The 14,006-nt window shown below is 35.5% G+C and overlaps 1 protein-coding gene across 4 annotated transcripts in view; it reads left to right on the top strand.

Moving 5' to 3' along the window:
* Positions 1-14,006, top strand: part of LOC122403857 (synaptic vesicle glycoprotein 2B) — a 39,016-nt gene that overhangs the window by 7,431 nt on the left and 17,579 nt on the right. Inside the window, exons 1-2 of one of the 4 annotated variants that reach the window (XM_043407631.1) lie at positions 7,217-7,717; positions 7,861-7,977. The exons of 1 other annotated variant lie outside the window; for it this stretch is intronic. The gene's annotated coding sequence lies outside the window, so the exon portion shown is untranslated. Of the gene's footprint in view, positions 1-1,519; positions 1,579-7,216; positions 7,978-14,006 lie in introns of those variants that run through there. 2 more of the 4 variants (XM_043407630.1, XM_043407629.1) reach the window with 2 other exon arrangements.

Genomic DNA, 14,006 nt, shown 5'->3' with positions numbered 1-14,006 from the left:
CAAGTCAAATTTAGTGTACCGATTCTATTCCAAGTAAACATACATACTATTCCATCAATTTCCTCAATATCCAACAATAAAAGCACTTAACGGAAGAAATTTTTTACACACGAACACGTGGAAACAATGTTACATACATACATATTACAGGATTTTAGAGGAATAGAGGAGAGCTACGGAAAGTTTGAAAATATATTTTTACCATTTAATTGCTGATTTCGATGCATTTTAATCTTAAATGAAAAAAATTTCTCAGAACTACAGTTACTCTAGTAGTTCGATTAATATGATCGCATCGTGCAAACGGACTGTTAGATTATGCCACAAGGAATTTTTTAAAATTATTTGACAATCGAAGCGACGAAATTAAATGGTCCAATTAACGTTGCTCGCGCGGTTTCTTTCACGCACGAATGGAAAAGATAAACGCGAAGATACAGAAGCGTTTCATAGCCGAAACGAAATAATGGATATCATAAACATTGAATTTATTGGTATTTTTTTGTTGTTGTTGTGTGTGAGGGATTTCCTAGGTTATTGGCGCGCAATTGCACAACGTGCGAGCAAAACTCTGGTTCCACTTTGGCGCTGGTTAAGCCGCCTTAAGATTTTCTGCAAACACTCTCCCTATTATCACGTTTCCACTGACATGTGTCGACACACCTCTTTAAACTTGATAAATTTACACGATTGATGCTCCTGCCGTCTAATTGGCGATGTATTTTCGTTTAATTTTAACTAGGTTCGTGACATAGATCATTATTATAAGACATCAATTTACAGTCTATAAAGTACGATATACAAATCGTCCTCTGCGTGGAAGGTTCTATTTCTAAAAACCTTTAAGTGAGATAAATATTAGTAATTTGTTAACGATTCTTGAAAATTAAACGAAGGAGGAAAACAATAGAACCATCTATTAAACAATATTAAACGTCGACATTTTATTTGTAATCGAAGAAATTCTTTTTACGCGCGAAACATGTTTTAAGGAAGTATATTCTTCTACAAAACATGAATATGTCTATGGTAAATAAGTAAATACCTAAAGTGAAATGCATATAGTTTGATTAAATGGGACCTCTTATCGTAGAAAGATATTAATTTGAATATTGAGAAAAATAGTATTGTGTTCAATAAAACGAAATGTTATCTAGTCGGCGTCCAACAACCGACTCGACTCTCTCGATATCGTTCGCGCGACGTCGTTGCATAATTCTGAATCGCGAAATTCTGTGGTCCCATGTGCTGACGTTCGCATCGGAAACACGTGGTTGTGTTGCTCAATGAAGAAACCGGAATACCAGAAGAAACTCTGAGCCCAATAACGATACGCAGATCGTCGACGAAACGATTGTTTCTCGGTTTCGAGGGTCCCCCGTTGCACATTCGCGTCGGTTCTACGTCGATCTGCTGTACGGACAGATGCACAAGTGCCTACGTGTGGGTTTTACAAAGCTAAGAGTGGGGGGTTATTGGTGCCTCGTGGCCTCCCCTATATAAGGTTTGCGCTCACCCGTTGCTCCTCGGTTGTTCCCCAATTCGGGCAACTTCTCAGGACTTGGCAAGCCGCACACCGTAAGTCGCATACATGCTTTTCTTTACGTACTTAGTTTATAGTATAATATCTGATAACTTGTTATATCGTACTTGTATATTATCCTCTGTTTTGCTCGATTCTATTCTTTCCCGTGTTTCGATCGCGCTTGAACGAGAACGATCCACGACATTCTGTCGTAACGCAACTCGGGGTTGCAGACGTAACACAGGGAAACGTTTGCGAATGCAATTCCAACGGATCTATTCGATTAATGGAGACAAAACTTTATTCGAAGTTTACGTCTTATTTTTACGCGCCTGTGTTTCTTTTTTAAGAAATATGGTTTCGTAGGTGTCACGAGTCCACGAATCACGCCGCTGTATATACATATAGTATTTTTATCGTCGATTTCGCTGGAATTCTTACTACCGAGCAGTTGATTTTTCTTCTTATCGCGCGCAAAGAGCAACAACTTTCGAATTCGAGAGAAACTATTCGTACAATATACATATTCTTGTAAATAATTCTGGCCGCGAATCATCGCGAATTTATCCAGTTTCACTTCTTGTTATCGTGTTTGAGAAAAAAATATCTACGACTTTATTTAGTTTATTCGCGGTTCACGTCGAAACCGCTAATATTCTTACGACGATTATTCGAATATTTTACAAACGAACGGATACGTTGTCGTTTATTCTATCTTTCTATAAAGTTTCTTGTAATTTACGTACGAGAATATCCAAATATATTTGTAACCGTGTCTATACGTATAGTTGAAATCTGACATTCTCTCCCATTTTTTTCTGCGAATGATATAGAGAAATTGCCCCTTACCAAAGGATTTTTCGGCGTTTACCTCTGTTTTTCATTTTAATACGTTGTTTTAAGGGATGACGGCGAAAGAGGACAGACGCTGTTCTTGCTTGCCAGATCAATTCAGAATTGTCGATCGAAGGTTGCAAAGACGCCTTTATGAACGCCGAGAAGGCAATTGTGCATTATCTTTTATGTTCTATTTTATTACATATGTAACCGATGTCTTCACGAATTAAAGACCTTGATGCTGTTCACAGTTTGTCTTTTTATTACCTTGTTGTAACGCTTGGAGGCAGAAATGAACAAACACTCGCTCGTCTTTCGTTTGCGAAACTGAGGCAATTGCTTGTCGTATCCATCGTTCCGCGTTGCTTGTTACGAGCAGCGTAATTGAGCTATCGCGAATTGAAGAGTTTAATGCTGGCCGCCCCGCGGCCTATTGTTTCGTTACATTCTTAAACCTTTCATCGATGTACCGAGCAAAAACTATAACTGAATCGTTCAAACGGAGCGGGAAATACAATTTTTACAACGTTTAAATGTTTTATTAGCGCGTCAAGAATCGTGTCGATCGTCGCATTCAGGAACGTTGTGTTGTATAACTTAACATTGGAGAACGTTCGTTAATACAAACATGTTGTTCGGATCGCAGATGATTGTACAGAATGTTCTCAGAGATAACCGAACAAAAAATGTTATACACATTATGTGTGTTGCAATGACGCGACGGTATTTTCATTTAACGTACGTTTTTCTACAGTACTCTTTCGCATTTACGGAATATCTAATGATGATATTGCCAAACTTTATACAGGGTGTTCGTCCACCCATGGAAAAAATTTTAATCAGAGATTCTAAAGGCTAAAATAAGACGAAAATCAACAATACCAATTTGTTGATGGAGGCTTCGTTAAGAAGTTATTAACGTTTAGAGTTCCGCCCGTACTGAGTTTTTTTCTCGAAAATGTGTAGGATTTCGGAGGTATATGTATGTATTCACAAAAAATGATTGTAATTGACCCCCGCAAATGAAAATAATTTTTTCAAAACGATTTGAAATTTTTTATTTTGTCGAAAAATTTCGGCACCTCGATTTTTCTTAAAAATTCGTTTTCGATTTTTAGTAATTTTGTTTGACACCCTTCAGAAAAGTTGTCTAGTGCCTATGAGCTCTACTTCAGAACAAAATTTCATTGAAATATATTCACTTTTGCAGGAGTTATGGCTGTTTTTCTCATTTTCCGGCATTAAGGATCAACTTTTCGGATATTTTTTAGAATTTCTATACATTCTTTACCAAAATATGCGTAGTTTGCCGTTTGAAATATTAAAATCGTTCAATCCGTTCAGCAGTTACGATGTTTTAAAGATTCGCATGAAACAGGGAAGCATTTCTAGCCTCACATTAGAATTTTGCTAAGGAATTTTTTTCTTGAAAATGAGTAGGATTTCAGGGGTATATGTAATGACCAAAAATGATTGCAATTGACCTCCACAATCGAAAGTAATATTTTTAGAATGATGTGAAATTTTTTAATTTAATTTTTTTAATAACTTTTTAACGAAGCCTCTGTCAAGAAATTGATATTCTTGATTTTCGTCTTATTTTGCCCTCTAGAATCCCCATTAAAATTTTTCCCAGGGGTGGCCGAACACCCTGTTATACCCCAAGACGACGTTCTAATCACATCTTTGAAATTATTGTAATTCTTGATATATTTGTACATAAAATCTACAGAAATTTATTTTTATTTTCTAATATTGGATTTGCATTAAAATTATAAGATAGATAATGTTAGTATCCATTAGAACACATCTTTAATTTAAGAAAATGTGAGAACTCATTTTTGAAGATCCTTTATGCTTGATTTTCTTTTCTTCTTTTTGTTGTTGCCGAATGAAAGCGTTGGCAGAAATCGTGTTTTGTTTTTCTAATATAATGGCGTGTGAATCGGAAATAGGAAACAATATTTTATAGGGAAGGGACTCGTTCGAAACTCGTCAAAATTTGTTGTTTCTTTTTTGCTCGGAATGACCTGGCAAACGTGTCTGTAAGATTAATCGGTTAAGTTCTGGCACACTCAGTATATTGACGATAATTTTTCCGCGCATCGAGCAAAGCGGTCCGCGCGAATTCAAAGTAATTAAAGATCCAGGATCGCCATGCGTGGACATCGGATCTAGAGCATCGTATTATTCTCGGAGTCTTCGCGACGTAACTGGTTGAAACCACTTTTAATCGAATGAAACGGTAAACTTTTTTAAATAAAAGTCATTTAGTAAACTTTTAACTTGTACATTATTTTCTATTTCGAGTTCAGTCTCCATATTAATGCTTTAATTCTGCTACGAAAGTTCAATTTGTCCGGTGATTCGATTAAGAGAAGTGTACGCAAACGTTTGACCACTTTTTCAATAGATTTGTATGTTCAAATTATATCTTTCTCCCGTGAGATTGTTTTTTTTTTTATACGTATATTAATATCGTAACTAATAAAGTTTGTACGGCAACCATTAAGTGTTTAGAAGGAAAAAATAGTGGTAGAAATTGTCACAGTCCTTCGAGCACAGATGGAATAAGCCTTGCTCCAGTGACGCCGAGGTCGTCATATGTGTATTTCCATTTTTCATATTACCTTACACGAGGAATCTCAGTTTCCCGCCATCGTCGGTCACACTTTGTCTCTTGTCTCGCAAATTAATAGGTCAAGTAACGACAAATCCGCTGCCGGGTATCTGTCTTAATACTTGGACGTCTTAGCGACTCGCAATAAAAGATTACAACGATCGTGCAAATTTCTTTTTCTTTTTTATCGTTGCCGATTATAGAAACAATAACGACGCGATCAAAGTTTCATCGATTCCGTTTAAATTATAGCACATTTATTTATCTCATGCGTACATGTATTGTAGTTTCGAGTAATGAACGATTTGCTTCTTCTGTCGAGCATTTTGCAATTATCTTTGTGTGCAAACAGAGGATTATGGCAGATAATAAAGAATGAATATTTCATTGGTTTCAAATGTAGCATAAAATATATCTACGAGAAACCGTTCCGTCTCTCGTTAATTGACTTCATTAATTATTAAATCGTCGCGTATAATCGAAATTACAAGATCATAAATCAAGCGCGGGCTCTCGTAGAATGAGTTAGAAACGTAATTCATTTCTACGCGACCAACAAAAGGAAGAGAGTCGGCGATTCGTAAGAAACGCCGATTTAGCACTTTGAGCATGGACGATTATGATATTACTACGCCATTTATATTTTCTGACTGCCGGCAGTGGCAACTGGTAATACGGCCATTACGATATAGAATGTCCCAGTAAAATGTCCCAGATGGTCTACGTAAGCGGTGATTCGTGTGGTAAGACGTGCGGTAATTCACGTAATATTCTTAATTTCTATCTATAAAGAATATGATTTTAGTCAACGAGGTCTTCGATCGGACATTCCATCGCTTAAAGGGCTATTTTACTCTATTATTTATCTGTTCTATCGCAAACCTTCGATAAAATCGATTGTTTGTTACATTTTCTTGAAGAACATGATTTGTGCATGATTGTGGAAATCCAATCTTCAAAAATCTTTTAATAATTCAATTTCAAAGTGTTCCCATTTTTTTGTAATTATTGACTTTATTTTATTTTTATTTTAATAACTGCTATAGTCAAACTCATTCTAATTAAGAATGTATTTTCATTTTTCATTTCATATCTGTAGAATGGCTGAAATTATGGAAACCATAAAACGACATTTTTTTTGTTTAACTACGTTCCAGAACGCGAAAAAATAATTATTAATTATAATTATTCTACATTGAAAAAGTTTGTACATATTTCACAAATGTCAATGAATATGTGTAAAGAATTGTCAAACAGGACCTAAAAACACGCTGTTAACAATAGAATACCCCCTTAACAAGCATAAAATTATATTAATTCATTTACTGTAAATTACTATTCGTATCTTTCAACACGCAATATTACCTTAGGTGTACATTCACCTGTGTCATGTTTGGAAATATGACTTAATTTCCGATATCGACCAGTCTAGGGTATCCGTCAACGAATCCGTTTTAATTTAATCACCTGTACATTTATTATGACAACTGATTTTTCATCATCGCGATACAAATATTTTTAATCGTGAATCGTTAATTTGTTCTTCTGTAAGTTTCGTTGTATCTTTCCGTTGAAACCCTTTTTCGAATATTTTATTATCAGTCCCGATTCGTCGCTCAACGGTTAAATATCTCTGGCTGAAATTATGTTCTAACAAAATATTCATATATTTTTTGAAAGCTTGATTTCTTTTGTTTCTATTTTTTCTTTTTTTCTTTTTTTCTTTTTTTTTGCCAGAAATTGCAAGCCGATATCTATTTTCAGTTAAAAGTTCCCCCCTTGGAAAGATTTTGAAAAACTCGAACTTGTTAATTTTTCGAGGAGAAAATAAAAATTATTTGAGAGTGGATCTATAAGTAGGAAAAAGTTTAGGAAAGAAATCCATATGTTTTGGGCGAAAACAGAAACCGAATCCTGTTTAGAAGCTATGCAGCATACTTGTTGCTCCGCTGATTATACGTAGAACGGCAGAATGCGAGGTGCGCCATCGCGTTCTCCCGCGCAGTAACACGTTTATATTATCATAATAATATTATTGGTGCAATTGAAATAACACTGGCGTTAAAGTGTTAAAGGATCGCGTGTCCTTAACGGCGACTCGAGCGAAGTAACGAGGGCATCCCCCTTCACGGTCGTCGTCATCAATAGACTAGGAAACGTACGGGAACGTTTATAGTCGACGAGCAACTACCGTGATAGTTAGTGGGAGGTGGCAGGTAGCTTTTAGCGCTTCGATGCTCCGACACTCGTTTCATTTCCACGCACCGTCTCTCGCGGGTTAAATCATTAAATGTTGACTGGCAACGTACGACACGTAACGATTTAAACAAGAACCGCGCGTCGAGCTACCAACCGAACGATACCAACGACGTCGCGTGACCGCGAGGTGATCCAACCCTCTATCGATCATCGAAATCGACGCGAAGAGATTCTTCTCCGCGTCGTTGACTAAAACTTATCACCGTTTTACCAGCTGGCAACAGTTTCGTTTCGAAATCTTTCGTGTCGAGAAGTCGCAACAAGACACTAAAACATTCCGCCGTTCACCGTTCCAAAATTCTTGCGAGGGTGCTTTAAAGCTCCAAGTATCGTCAAGAGTCGTGCTTTAGTTGGATTGGAATTTAGTCGAGAGAGCAAGTCGATGTGTTTGAAAACTGTCTGTAAAAGTGTTCGTGTTCTTGGTCGATTTCCAATTTCGAATTTTTCTCGAAGAAGAACAACCATCGAATCGACGAGTATCCTTATCGAACGTTTCACGCTGTTTTCCATTACTTCCTCGGACAAACGAGTCGGCATCTGTGAAAATGCGCTTGCGCTGAAAAAGCTCTTCTTTTCTTAATAACGATAATTTACGATATTTTCCCGCGCTCTTCCAAAGTACGAGCTGGCTCTATGACATTTACAATCTTCGCGTGTTTACAACGTGCGATCGACGCCTCGAAACTCGGAGAAGACCGGTCGACCAGTTGATCGATTTTATCGCAGTGGCTCAGAAGTAAGTAAAATACGATTTTTCAACGCAGTTTCTTCCCCGATCGAATGAACTTTTAAATGTTTTTCAACATTCTTTGTCAACGATAACAAACTATACGCAACAACGTGAATCTATCCAGTCGAATTACGGTCATAATCCGTTAAAATGTTACTTTAAAATAAATACTATATCGCAGCGGCACGTTTAAATTTTAATTTCCATGTTTGACCAGGAAATAATATTTGAAATTGCGATCGAATCGTAACTGCGCGAAATTTCAACCGATGACCAAGGAAACATTTTTTCTTAACAATTTTTCAATGTACTATTTAAATATATTTCTACGAGGGCACTAAACACCGATCTGCGTTATGAAAAGTGGTGGTGCATTAGAATTTTCTTACGAAGAACAACGCATTTTAGTGTGCCAAGTAAAACAACACATTTCATCGTTTCTTACGAATATTAGCACGATTAGTCTTCCATTACGAAAACTAACATATTAGGTACACAGTTTCGTCATGAGTACGGTTTAAATATTACGGTGGAAAACTATCATGTTTCGGCGTATGGTCGTTTCAAATCGTTAAAATACATTTTGCGTCGAATAATTGAATTTTTGAAAATATTAATAAAAAATAATTTCATCTAATTTCCAAAAGGAAAAGAATATTTATTTATTTTTAAATATATACTGTAAGTTAGTATTTAAATTTTATATGTATTTTCGAAAAATCATACACTCCCATTCCCATTCGTTCATTTACTGAATTGCAAAATTATTTATGACACCGCGTTTTACTTTCCTTCTCCTATTCGCGCAGTTTCCATAATTAAAAACAAGCCGCAGGTATGCAATTAGGTATTCAAATAGCAAATATATTATACAATCAATCGACATATCTATTTACTATTCAAAAACAAATTGCTATTAGTTTCTTGTTTTCAGCTTTGCTTCTTTTAAAATAAAACTATATCAATCGTTAGTTTTAGAACATACAATTAATGTTCGTATTTGCAGTTTTCTTGCAAATATTTTCTGATTAAATTCGTCTAGCATAAAGCGATGAAAAATGATGAAATTATTTTTTAAATATAGTACATGTAGAATATTGTCTTTTTTTTTCTTAAAGGGTGGTAGTTGAAATTATGAATAATTGAATATATGTATATTAGGTACGTGTTCGTCGATGGAACTCATAGATGTATGATCAGAAGTTAGCGTCCTTCGAATTCATATCATATCTGATCAAAAGTATGTTGACTAAATTAATTTTAAATACAGCACAATACGCTATAATTTCTTGGCTTAGATTAAAGAAACAATTTGTTCCAATTTTATCAAAGCGTATGCTTGCAAAGTCTGAAAGATTTTGCTGTTAGTTATTTCTAAAAAAAATATAATAGTACCTAGAACTTTTTACCATAGACCGGAAAGATTGTCGAAAACGAAGACCTGACGTTCTTTAAATGCAGTGGAACGACACTAGTAATTAGTCTATGTAAACTTTCATTTCTAATGAAAAACATCCATCATTTTCATAAATGATAATTTTATTGCAGTGGTTGTTTAGATATTTTCAAGGATACAAGGGAAATAACTTTTCCAGGAGCACATACGAGAAGTAGGTGAAATATCAGTCAAGTAGATAACGATCATTTACGTTTCGAAAGTTATGTACACTTTTGTGAAAAATATTTTTCTAGTTCCTTCTTTTAGAAGACCAGTGAAATGGTGATTTTACACGGAAAAATCAATATATAAGGAAGAAACTGTAAACAGAAAATAGCAATTAAGAAAAACGTCACTGAAATTTTTGTACAGAATAATATGTTTTAGTATCTCTCGATCGCGTTTTGGGAATTAAATTTGGCATAAAAAAAGGTTGAGTAAACTCTTTTACTATGTTCGATAACGAAGAAAAGAATTGATTAAATTTTCGTCTTATTTTAATTTGCAGAATCGCTTCCTAAAAGTGTTACAATTGCAGAATATTTTCTACAAAAGTTGCTCGTTTTTTGTTCTCGAAAAGATATAAAGAACTTTGAATTATCTCATTATCCAAAAGTAGATATTTAGATTATTTGTTCGGGAACAGAAGGTTGACAACACTCCCAGAACATGAAAGCAGCGGTGTTTAAAAGAATCAAGTCCAGGACACGCGTAGCGATCGTGATAACAAAATGATCGGCGAAACGTTTGTCGAAAACACGTCAATTAGTCGCGGTGGTCGCTCGTAGTGCGAACCAATCTTAACGAGTGTGATGACACCGCTTTTCAGCGATGGCACCGCTGCCCCCTCTTCCCGCCCTTCTCGGCAAATTTGTCGGCAACGAGATTGATTATTATGTCCTTGCGAGACTGACGATAATTACACAAACCGCTTTACTTTCAGTGCCACATGCCTGACACGCCGATTAGAGCTTTCGAGAGCAGCTTGACCTCGTTTCCTCTTGCACCGTTCGATCCGCGATCGGGAACGATACTCGACGCTCGATCAAAAGACAAGACCTTCCTATCCTGGTGAACGAACACGCATGCGTTACGGCCAGAATTGGCACATTTTATTCACCAACAGAGACAAATCTACCCTCGCCAACAAAAAGATATCGTACTGACCTTCTTCAAACTCCAGCTAATTCTGCGCGGGAAAATATAAAACACACACGCGCGCGTACAGTGACTCGAATTAATATTCGGACGTTACACAAATTTTGGGACATTGTTACTCTATACAGGGTGTTCGGCCACTCCTGGGGAAAATTTTAATGGGAGATTCTAGTGGCTGAGATAAGACGAAAATCAAGAATACCAATTTTTCGATTGAGGCTTTGTTAACAAATTATTAAAACATTAAATTAAAAAATTTCAAATCGTTCTCAAAAAAATTATTTTTGGCTGCAGGGGCCAATTATAATTATTTTTGGTCAACAGACATACCCACGAATTCCTACTCAGTTTCGAGAAAAAAATTCCTTACTGAAAATATAATGTGAGGCCAGAAGTGCTTCCCTGAATGCGTATCTTTAAAATGTCATAACTTTTGAACGGATTGGCAAATAACGCGTATTTTGGTGAAGAATATGTAGAAATTCAAAGAATATTTGAAAAGTTGTTCCTTAACCCCGTGAAGTGAGAAAACCCAATTTTCAAACATCCATAACTCCTGCAAAAGTGAATATATTTCAATGAAATTTTATTCTGGAGAAGAGCTCATAGGTACCTACAAAAAGTATTAGACAACTTTTCTGTAAGGCATCAAACAAAATTACTAAAAATCAAAAACAAATTTTTAAGAAGAATTGACAGGGGGTAGGTGTCTAAATTTTTCGGCGAAATAAAAAATTTCGAATCGTTCTGAAAAAATTATTTTCAGTTGCGGCGGTCAATTACAATCATTTTTGGTGAATACATATACCCCTGAAATCCTGCGCATTTTCGAAATAGAAGTTCAGTACGGGTGGAACTTGAAACGTTAATAACTTTTTAACGAAGCCTCCATCAAGAAATTGGTATTCTTGATTTTCGTCTTATTTTGCCCTCTAGAATCTCCTATTAACATTTTTTCCAGGGTTGGCTGAACACCCTGTATATTTTTTTATATCAAACTTATCGAACGGATTCTTTTTCAATATATTGTAATGCTTGTTCTAGTTGGTAAATATATAAATTTTATGAAGCGATGGACATCAAGTATTGATACACGTTTAAAAATCTTTATTTACCGACATTTTTGTAAAAATATAGTGTTAGTCCATTGTTTAAACAAGCGATGATGTCGTTTCCATCAGTTATTTCGATGGTATTCTGTGGGGAGGAGAAAGGAGTACGCCAGAAGAAAGAAAAATAAGTGAAGCATAATTAAAATTTTGCAAACGTGTCAAGTACTAGTAATCACATACGACGTGGTCACTCTCCGAAATTATCAGAAATAGAGAAGTGGAAAAAAATAAACGGCCAATAACACGGGAGCAGCCCTATTTCGAATGATTCGTTTTTATTTTTTAATTTGTCGTTTCAACAATAAAAGTAAAAATAGAGTGGTCCAACAATATATTTCCGGGTTTAATAAAATTCTACGGAGAAAACATGCTAAGAATGATGCTTCGAAGAGCGTATGCGATATTTTTCACACGTTTCTGTTCCGACGTCAGCTGGCTCTCGCTTATAGCCGTAAAATGTTCACACTATCTTGTCAATATAATATGATCATAGAAATCAAACTAATTATGAAAGCATGCTATATATTGTCGTACTTTTAGCGTAGATATTCGCAAAGAATGATGGCATTCTTTGCTTTCTGCCCTAAGGGGATCTTCTACTTTGAATTCTATTTGAGAGTCGAAATATTTAATAAGGATTACACAAAGGCGACTGGCCTTTGCATCCGTTTATAGTTATTGCAAGAACAGTCAGGTTGTTCAATTAAATTCCGTGCTCTTGATACGATCGACCTTTGCGATACCATTTTGAAAGTATCGAGTTTCGATATTCCTAACAGATTGTTTCGCTCGAATTAGTGCTTTTCAGTTGTTGCAAACTATTACAATAAAAATAGATACAATATAGACTACGCAGCTAATAACAACTAGTTGCTAATAATGACTATAAATCTTTGTAAGAAAAAAAATTTTTCTTGAAATTATATATGAATGTTAATACGCCTTAAATGATTGTGTCGAAAAGTTGAAATGCAGATTAAATGGTCTCGAAAGTTTGTTTTAATCTTCTATTTGACAAATTTTCTCTTCTACGTATGCACATGGATTACTTTTCGATATGAACTTTCTAAAAGACAGTTTATGAAAAAGAATATCCAACGAATCTATTGTAGTTCAACATGTGTACTATTAAACGTAAAGCATTTTGCAACCAACGTACAACAGCAAAACTCCCATTAATAAAAGGTCCTAGCAGAAATGCTGAATTAATTAATGACATTCGATGAGTGAAATTAACGCGTGTGTGATTCTAGAGGCTGCTCTAGCAAAGTTGTTCGCATTGTCGTTGCACCTGCGGTAGCCATCATTCGAGATCACGATTACATTGGCCGGATCGTTGAACTAAATTTCACAACGGATAATTGACAATTTAACCGATGTAGTTAATTACACTGTACCGTGCAACGACCTCAATGCGCCGCACCGTCGCAAACTATTTATACCTTTTAAAAGGTGCTGGAATTGTACGCATTGTTGTTGTATCGCGACCGATTTTGTTTTATTGGCTCGCTGCAAATAAGAAACAGCTATGTTTCCTAAAGTTACTTTTAATTCTGCGCGTATTTACAGAAGAAGTTCCTACAGAGGTACCTGTTTACCTTCCATACTTTAGAATAGACATTTTTTAAATATTTTAATTCAATCTTCTTCTCGTCTATCGCCATGTCATTTTCCACAAAAAGATCCATTTAATACCTTGACCAGTTATGTTACAGACCCTGAAGGCTCAACGACATAATTGCAAGGCAGGCGTGTCGTGGCTTAATGCCGTTCTAGAAAACGGCTGAATATTAGCAGACATTGACGGACATCCTGTACCAAATACTCGCTAAATAGACGATATCACGCGCGTCTGTTGAAAACTTTCCGCAGATTACACGAAATCGCGATCTTATGGATCACTTCATGCAACTTGACCTCCTCATTCCCTATAAAAACCTTTCGCCCATTTTATTTCCTCAAGAACTTTAATCCTTGTATTCGAATAGCGTTTTCTATTTTCAATTATCGTCCAGAACGATTTATTCAAACGGTTCACCTCTATTTGTCATTTTTTTGTTTTGTTTTGAATAATGATAAATATGTCCATGTATGGACCGTTTGGTTTGAAAGTCTCTGTATACAATTTACGAGTTTATTATACGAATTATATTATCTTCAACTCTGATACAATAAATCGAATTATTATTTTATTGGTCGATTATTGAATAAGAAACTCTTTGAAATAATAAGAATACCTACTAACATTCCTCAAATTATCTTTAAAAGCATAAGCGTACGCGTAAATTAACATGTATACTGCAAAAACGACTACCTAACATCAAGTT

Source organism: Colletes gigas, unplaced genomic scaffold (assembly GCF_013123115.1).
Source record: "Colletes gigas isolate AHSC1104 unplaced genomic scaffold, ASM1312311v1 Colletes_gigas_Sc00080, whole genome shotgun sequence".
Taxonomy (NCBI): domain Eukaryota; kingdom Metazoa; phylum Arthropoda; class Insecta; order Hymenoptera; family Colletidae; genus Colletes; species Colletes gigas.
This window is presented reverse-complemented; position numbering and strand designations above follow the sequence as displayed.